Here is a 9,283-nt window from a genome sequence, read left to right as displayed (position 1 = left end):
ATTTATATTTTAAAAATTGTTGGTATTTATTTTTATATATAGCTGTCAGCTGAATTTATGAAAATTTCTGTTATGTGACTTTTAAAAAAAAAAATTCGTACTTGTTTTAACATATTTTATTTAGAGTGTATTTGAGAATTAAATTTTAAAAAAGAAAAAAAAAGTATAAATTTGATATATTTAATTAATATTTTTGAATTTCATAATCTTTTGAAATTAAAAGTAACAAAATAATATATTAGTATAAATTTGATGTGTTAATATTTTATTTATTTTTATAAATATTATATAACTGTTTAAATTTAAAAATAAAATATTTTTCGCCTCTTTTATTCTTCAAAATTCAGGTTTCAAATATATCTTTAAAAAAACTTTTACTTAAATTTACTTTAATTTTATAAAATAATAACCAACTTATAAATATACGCGTAGTTACTTTTAACTGAAGTTCACAAAGTTATAATATGTAATCTCAAATTTTGATTCTTCGATGATGGATACATGTTAGATGTTTGAGACAATGAAGAAAAGACAGTCGCCTCTATTTTATTGTACAAAAATTTTGAGGGAAAGAAAATTTAAATTATATCAACTCTTCATTTCATTAAGTTGCAATCATCAAAATTATTTTATGTTTTAAATTATAGTTTTTTTTTCCTTATCTTTCCTTCATCCATGTTCTTCTTTTCTCCTGCATCTTTTTTTTTCATGCTATCTTTATTTTTTCATCAACTTTTTCTTTTAATCTATCCCTTAAACCATTAAAAAAACCCCAAGTTTCTAAAAAAATTCTAAAACTTCATTATTAAAATTGTTAGAAAATGGGGAATAAAATATCAAAATTTTATATGAAAAGAAATTTTATTTTTTTCTCCCTCTATTTAAAAAGTCTTCAAAAGAATAACTAATGCGCTGAGAGAAAAAAGGTCAAACTAACTTTGTTGATAAAAAAAATTTAAGTTGTTAAATTCTATGGTACCTTTAAAAATTTGTAGGGTACCGCACAAAAAATTTCAACCAATGATATTTAAATACATGTTTAAGTAATAAATTTATTTAATAATAAATTATTAAATTTTTTTATTTTGTTTTATTTATCAATTAGTCCCTCAATAGTTATTATTAATTGGAAAATAAAATTTAAGTTTATGTTTTAATGGTGTTTCATCTCCTTACTTCACTCCATGTTTCACCCTATTTGCCTCGTATCTCTCTCCATCAACGAGGTCGGTCTCAGCTGTGCTTCATCTTCTTTCCTTAGTCTCATTGTTGCTTCTATCTCTTCATGTCACTTTACTTTGCCACCAAGATTAGTCCAAGTTTCTTGTCCCACTGTGTCATTCCCTCACTGCTCTGTATTCCGTCTCTCATCTTCATAAAAAATTCTAAGCTTTTGTTAGCTTCTCTCATTCTCGACTTATGTATTCGTTTTGTCTTGTCTTTTGATTATGATTCATTGTTTCTTCCTTTCTTTTATTTATAGGTGCTTGAGTTTTCATCTACGTTCACTCTCATGCCTAAGGTAGGGTTTACTTTCTTGATTTACTTTAAATCACTATGATGTTGGATCAATAATGTTGTTGATCAGAAAGTTGTCCTAACTTCATTTTTCATTTGTCTTTTCCAAAGGTGATTAAGAAAAGAGTTTTGACAATTTTATCATTATGAAGTTTCCAAGAAATATCAAGGCCACAATTACAATGGCTTAACTGTTGTTTCTTGTTAAGTGTTAGACTGGTAGTGAAACGTATGTTATTATGATATTGTCATTTTTTTTTCTCTTAATTTGTTCTCACTTTATTATTATAATCATGGAGTTGTGTTGTGGTTGTTCTCAATTTGTTCTCACTTTACTAAAGTTTGAGATTCTTCATTCTAAATTGGCATGCTTTAAACCTAGAGTGTTCTTATTCCTTCCTATGTTCAAGAGAAAAGGTTGAACAATTTACTTTTTTTAAGCTTCCCATCCTTTTTTTTTTTTGTTTTACATTGCTTAGTAGCAATAATCAATTCAAAGTAGTTATTTGGGCATTTCAATAACCTCTAGTTGTGTGCAAAGATTGTTATGCTTATTAGTTTTAGGGACTTCAACAGAAGTATGAATGAAGAGCACTTGGAGTCTATTATCTAAAATTTGATATTAAGTATTTGGATTGAATGAAATAATTAGTTTTTTGATATGTTCTTATTTATATACCTAAAACATTGTAGATTTTGTGTGTGTGTGGTAATGGTAAAATTATTTCATGACTTTTTCGCTGTGTTATTTTTATATTTTAGGGTTTTTGTGACATAGTGATTGAGATGCATTGTGAGATTATCTTCTTTAGAAGTTTGAAGAATTTTGCTTTTGTCTCTTTGCCTTAGGAAATCTTATCCTCCTTTGTAAAAGTCTTCTTCACTTTGAAATATCATATCTTCCTTTCACTAGAAGAAACAAAAGCAAGCTTTTGTATCATGTCACAGTGTTATGGGAGTTCTTGTGTCATATTATTTGTTCTTGTGATACACAAAGAAAGGTCGATCATCATTGGCCAAAGCCCAATTTATTGGTTCTTGCCAACCTTGTTTGTTGTATGTTTAAACATTTTATATCTATATTATGTCATCCCATTTCAAATATTTCATTGTAGCAGTATGTGCTCGCATGGTCTATACTCCCAGATCAAATTAGAAGTTATTACCAAGAGTCACATATGGGAGAATTTGAAAAACTTTCGAAGGTAAAATAAGTTATAATAATGGGATAAAATTTAACCTTCAAATTTATTACCTAATCGTTTTCTTTATATTTTTTTTAAAAATTTGTTAAAAATTAGATATATGTATCGATTAATGATGATTACAAGCACTAGTTCTTGCTTGTGGTAGACTTATTGTCTAAAGAGATTATTTATTTGGGCTTTTGCCTTGACTCTTCAAGGATGTATTTAAGGATCGAGAGTGTAAAGATTTTGGTAAATATTTGTCTCAATATTTTTTTTGCTTGTTTGTACTATTTTTTTTTTTAAGGATTGTTCAATTGTTACAGAGACTATTCAAGTTATGCTATATTTGTTTCTCGCAAGCTATTTATATGCAACAACTATTTAGGCACAAGTCATTGCATGACTCTGACATGACACCAAGACAAGCTATATCAAAGTTTAGAGTTGTAATACCACATGGATTAAGTGTGCAAAAAGATGGCTCGTATGTTATAAACAAAACAATTTTGCATATTTTTTTCTTTAAATAATTGTTTGTAATATATTTATTATTTCTAACATTTAGGAATGATTGTGGAATTTGTGTTGCAAGTTGAATGAAAAAAATGGGAAGAGGTGGATACAACATAGAGGTAATATAAGATGTTCTGCTACTTAATTGAGTTTGACACAATCTTCATTGTTTCCTTTATTTTTTACCATGTTTTTCTAATTTAGGTCGACAATGGCAGAAGACTAAGACTTACTTTGGAGCTAGTTTGAAATTAATAGAACAACTTGCATAATAACGTTTTGCAGAATTCATTTGATTTCATTGCGGCGTGTAGGAAAGCTAATGAGTAGAAGACACTCTTATATTTGTCGTTACTCATTTGGCTCATTTGTTCAACTTTAACTTAAGGTAAACAATTACCAATTATGGTGTTAGTTGTAACGCCTCGAATTTTGTAATATTGTTGACTATTAATATATAAATATATATGTGAATGGATGTTTGAATGTGCATTTGAATGTGTGATGAGTTGGGTGTGAATATAATGATGTGGATATATACGTTTGACTATGTGATTGATTTTGTTGATTGGAGAATAGGCTAAGTGAGTACTGTAGGGATGTTCTTGCTGTAGCGAAAGAGCAACATATTCACGCATAGCGAGAGGTCCCTCGCTGCATCGAGAGAGCGACAGAGGGGGTGCATTTCTAGATGCAGTCTCGTTGTAGCGAAATTCTGCAGAAACCAGAGTGCAGAATCATCTAAGATTTTTGCTACAACGAGAAGGGTTCTCGTTGTAGCGAGAGTATCGTGATTCAAAAGGTATTTGAGGGGTTTAGAGTTCAGGAGCGTCATTTCCCACCTTTTCACTCATCTCTCTTTCGATTCTCTTTGTCATCAACTTATTCTTATCGATTAAACTGCCTCCAAAGTCGTTTAGGAGCTAGATTGAAGGTTGAAATCATGTTTGGAGCGTTTGGAGGTAAGTTTGTGAGTTAAAGTTTTTGGTTTTCATCCCTCTTCCTTATTCTTTGATTTTTCATGGAGTTTTCCATGTGTTTAGGACGAAATCTATTTTGGGAGCACATATATTATTGATTTTGTATTTTGGTCTTCATTCCGAGGTAAAGGAAACTCTACCCTATCCTTTGAGTTTAAATTTTGTGTATGTTGTTAGATAATGGAATGTGGTTGAGATAAAAGGTAGAAAAATGTGTGTTTGATAGAAATTTCATATGAAATATGATATGGTAGTTGTTAGGTGTTGTGTGTGATAGAATTGTTTGATAATGATTGAATTGTAATGAAACTTGTGTGAAATGCGGTGTGATTGAATATTGTGTGGTGAAATATGAGTGTATGTGCCTTCGATTGGGAATGAATCATATGAGATGAATGAAATGTGTGTGTGGAAGGCATGATGGATTGTGAATGTGAATGTAGTTGGAATGATTAAAAATTATGAATGGTTCAACGATTCACTGGGAGTGTGGAAGATGAGGGCGGTAGAAATACCTTGGAGAAGAGACGGTAGTGGTGACACTAACAGTGAGCGTGAGTGCACTATAGGTCACACACTTTCCTCTTGACTTAGCCTCTGACTAACACCTTTGCTTATGGACTCAGTATCGCACACATTGTATTTGTGGAACGGGTGCTATCAAGTTACCATCTATGGTGTGAAATGAGTAAGTCCATGAGGTTGAGGGCATTAGAAAATTGTGATCACAGTGCCACAGTAAACATGGCTAATGTGCAGTGAGTGCACATGTGTGTTGATGATTGTTTGATGGTGCAGTGAGCGCACATGTTTGTGAATGAGTTTGGAATGATGAAATCAATATCTTATACTTGTCGATGTATGATTTAATATATGATAGAAAATGTGTGGATTGAGGCAAGGTGAGACTATATGCTTATTTGTGTATGTGTAATAGTGTAGAGTACTCACCCTTACATTTAATTTTCAGGTAACCAAGACGATCAGCACCGGACTCAGTAAAGGGATGGATGATACTGCTATAAGACTTAGAATATTTATTTTTGAAAATATGATGTATTTGAATTGGTCCTATAGCAGTCATTTGATATAAATTAGTAATCTATTCTTATTTTGAAATACTTGATGAAACCATGTGTTGGAAATTATTTAAATGAATATTATTATTATTACCAATTTTGTGAATTTATTTATTTAACAAATTAAATTATTGTGTTACATTAATGTTTGTAGTTGCCAAAACATTTTGGGATACTTTATTTTTTTTACAACATGAATTGGCCAATACTTTGTTCGACTTGTCAATGATATGCTTTTAATCTTTGTTGAACTTCAATATTTTGACTTATCAAAACATTTGGTTCATTTGTTCAACTTTAACTTAAGATAAACAATTACCAATTCTAGTGTTAATGTGTGTGGTTGCCAAAATATTTAGGGATACTTTATTTTTTATTTTATTTTTTACAACATGAATTGGCCAATACTTTGTCAACTTGTTAATGGCATGCTTTTAACTTTTGTTGAACTTTAATATTTTTACTAATCATTTGACTCTTATATACTAAAGTCACATCTTATTATGAAGGTTATATTCTTAAGTATATGTTTGGACTTATATTTTTTTATTGAATTTATCATTCTTGAATAGATATTCTTCTTAAGCTTTACCTTTTTCTTCTATTTTATTGGTAGGATATTAATTATTTGAGTGGATCTTTTATTTTAACTTTAAATATATGAGAACTTGTTTTGTTATCATCAATGTTTGTGAATAATTAGCATATTGGAAACCTGTTTTTAATTAAGTCACAGAGCAATTATAAAAATTTAGTTACATGGTTTCTTTTTTATTGTTGTGAAGCATTCCTTACCTTATTAGATTTGATATATTATTTATGAGATAAATTTTTATTTTTATTATTTTTCACCTATTATTAAAAACCAAATAAATTTTCTATCCAAAAAATTAAAATAAATATAATAACTAAATATTTACATTTTTAAATATATTTAGATTTAATTATAATTTTCTTAGAATTTGTACAATATAGAACTGCAAGCATGCAAAAGTGATTTTGTTTGCAAAAAAACAAAATGAAATAAAATCATGCTAAGATTTTTATGTTTACTAAAACGATTTATTATTATTATTAATATTTTTACCTTAAAACTTAATGGGCTAGTAATATTGATTAAAAAAAAAGGTTTCTACAATAAAAAGGAAAAAATAACTAATATTATGAAATTAAATATGTTTAATGAAAAAATATTAATATTAGTAATTATTTCACTTTTCTATTATTATATTAACTACTTTTACAAATTAATTAATGTAAATAAATCAAATATCTTAGTTTAGCCATTAATATAAAGCTCTCTCAAATCAATGATTCAAAATGCATAAAAGCATGGATGCTCCCAATGTTTTATAGTATTATAAATGCCATCCATTTCGTATACCAGGTCTCAAGCCAAAACATACATTCTTTGCAACTAGTAAAAGATAACTTGAGGAGTAATATAAATTTTTCACAAATATGTCACCATGAGGGGTAACCAATTCACGTCACATGTGGCCATTTTTAAAAAGCAAGAGTTATCTTAACCCATTTCAATTAAAATAACAAATGTTTCAATTGCTAAAATCACTTGTTCATGTCACTTATGACCAATAAAGCAAGAGCTATTTGATTCATTTTATGTTACATGATAATACAACTTATCTAAAGAAAAGGGAGGAAAAGATGAACAAATTCATACAAGAGATATATAAGCTTATTAGTTAAAACTTAGTAAAAAAAATGAAGGTTAAACACCTGTTGCAACTTCCTAAACACAAATTATGCGCTATTCTACAAATTAATATGAGACTATAATGACAGCTTCAAGCCTTCAAGACAGCTAGAATGATTCATTTGGTAACATTTATATAATCAATTATCAGTCTCCTTTTCAGTGCTTAGATCTTCTCTAATGAAAGTGCTTCAGATCATTCACTGTAAACAAAACCTGTTCGACTTCCTGTACAATAACTTCTACTTTGTTTCTAACTTTGCTAATGATTAATAAATAATATTTATAGGAAATTGTCTTAGATAATGTTAGGCTATGCAATTTTTTCAAGAATAAGTAAAAAGGAATATAAGAGCAAAAGGACTCAATGTTCAAATAAAGAATTGAATAAACTTAAAAAAAAATTAGTTAGATGTCAACACTAAAATACCAACTTCAAACAGGCAAATAGCCCTTGTTATTTGGCAAATATGTTTCCTTTTCCATTTATTAGTTACACTTCTCACCGTCTTTCTATTACTACTCTCAAAACACATTTCTAAATCTAAGGCCTATGAAATAACTCCTATCCATGGTTATATTATTATTAATTGTAATTTTATCCAAAGTTCATGTTAATATCTAAATCTTTAACACCAATAGATAGAACAATTAGTATAATGTCAAATTTCAAATATAACACTAACAACATGCAAGCATCATTATATACCTAAGGCCTATCTAGTACCCAGATAAAACAAAGAAATATTATATACTTAAACTAATAACATGATAACAAAATCCTAAAAACACATTATAGCCTTATAACTTAGGAAGATAAATACATAAATATATTTATAAAAAAACATGTCAAAGTCCCATTAGTTCTCATTACATAAGGTATAACAATTTTTTTTTAATAATAACAACAAATAAAAGTAAATTGAAGTATGACCTATTACTATATGCATAAAAAAAATTGAATAAACATTTAATTTGACTATTATCAACCAATTATGAATATAACAATCACAATTTTTACCGAAAATCTATACAAAAACAAATAACTCAAATCCTTTTAAATTAAAAAGAAAAAAGCACTACAAAAAGTATGAGAAACATCTTTAACAAAGTAAGTTGTTGTCAAAGCATTCAACAAATACGTAATATAACGACACCTAACAAATAAAAAATACTCAGTATACTTATACAATGATTAAGGACAATCATCTTAAAGAAGCTGATATCTTTCTCATCATTAGGACAAAAACCTTATAGGCTCTCCTACAAATAAATAGTGCATTTTTAAAATACATATTATTGATGTTGGCCTTAAATTCATGCATGCTAGTAAGTATTTTCAAAATGGACCAATAATTTACTTGATATGTTATGAATTATGCATCTTACAATTCTAGTATTAATTGGCTTCAAATATATACCCTCCTCTCCTCAATAGTTTGCAATTCCAATCATTTTAATAGATGTCAAGATTGTAAGATAAAAGATAGCCATTTCAACTAGATTAACGTCATGCCTATCATAAATAGTGAACATCGAATGTCTCTGTTGCATACATAAGTAATGCAAGATTAAAAATAAACCCTTTCCAAACTAGAATTATTATAGAAAATAGGAGCCTTACAAGTTATAACATGTTCATGCTTACAAAGTTCAAAAAACTATAAGTATGTTTGTATTAGCTCCAATCATAAAGATAAATATTGCAAAAAGTTGGAATGCAAAACATAATAGAGCATTAAATTTGCATTGGACTTGCTATAATGCATATCATACTCATGCCAAGTTAAAGCATTTAAAAAACCATGATTATCCTACAAGCATAAAACCAAATACATTAGTTCCAAAGGTTATGTTAGAACAAGAAAATGTCATCCATTTATATATATTTTGGTTTGGATTTTAACTGTTGAATGTTGACGATACCATTAAAAATCAAAACACTTGATGCTTTTTAATACATTAAATTAAATCCACCATATAATTTAAGCATTACTCAGTGTCACTTCCAAGGTTCTTAAGAAGATACATATAAAAGAAGTTATTCTTACCAGAAGTTCCCATTACTAGCATGAAAACACGAGTATTGATATTAGAATAAATGTTTACAAGTCTAAAATTAGCAACCAGCCAAGCCAACATAAGAAAACTTATGTCATCAGTCATCTAATCTAATCTACTATAAGTTAACATTTTTTTTATTTATGTTTCAAACAAATGCTTCAGATATGAGAGCGGGGGTTGTACTAATGCAAGAGGGAGGTTTATCTCTTACCTGATTAAGGT

The sequence above is a fragment of the Abrus precatorius genome, unplaced genomic scaffold, assembly GCF_003935025.1.
Source record: "Abrus precatorius isolate BTA unplaced genomic scaffold, Abrus_2018 Scaffold11, whole genome shotgun sequence".
NCBI classification, from domain to species: domain Eukaryota; kingdom Viridiplantae; phylum Streptophyta; class Magnoliopsida; order Fabales; family Fabaceae; genus Abrus; species Abrus precatorius.
This window is presented reverse-complemented; position numbering follows the sequence as displayed.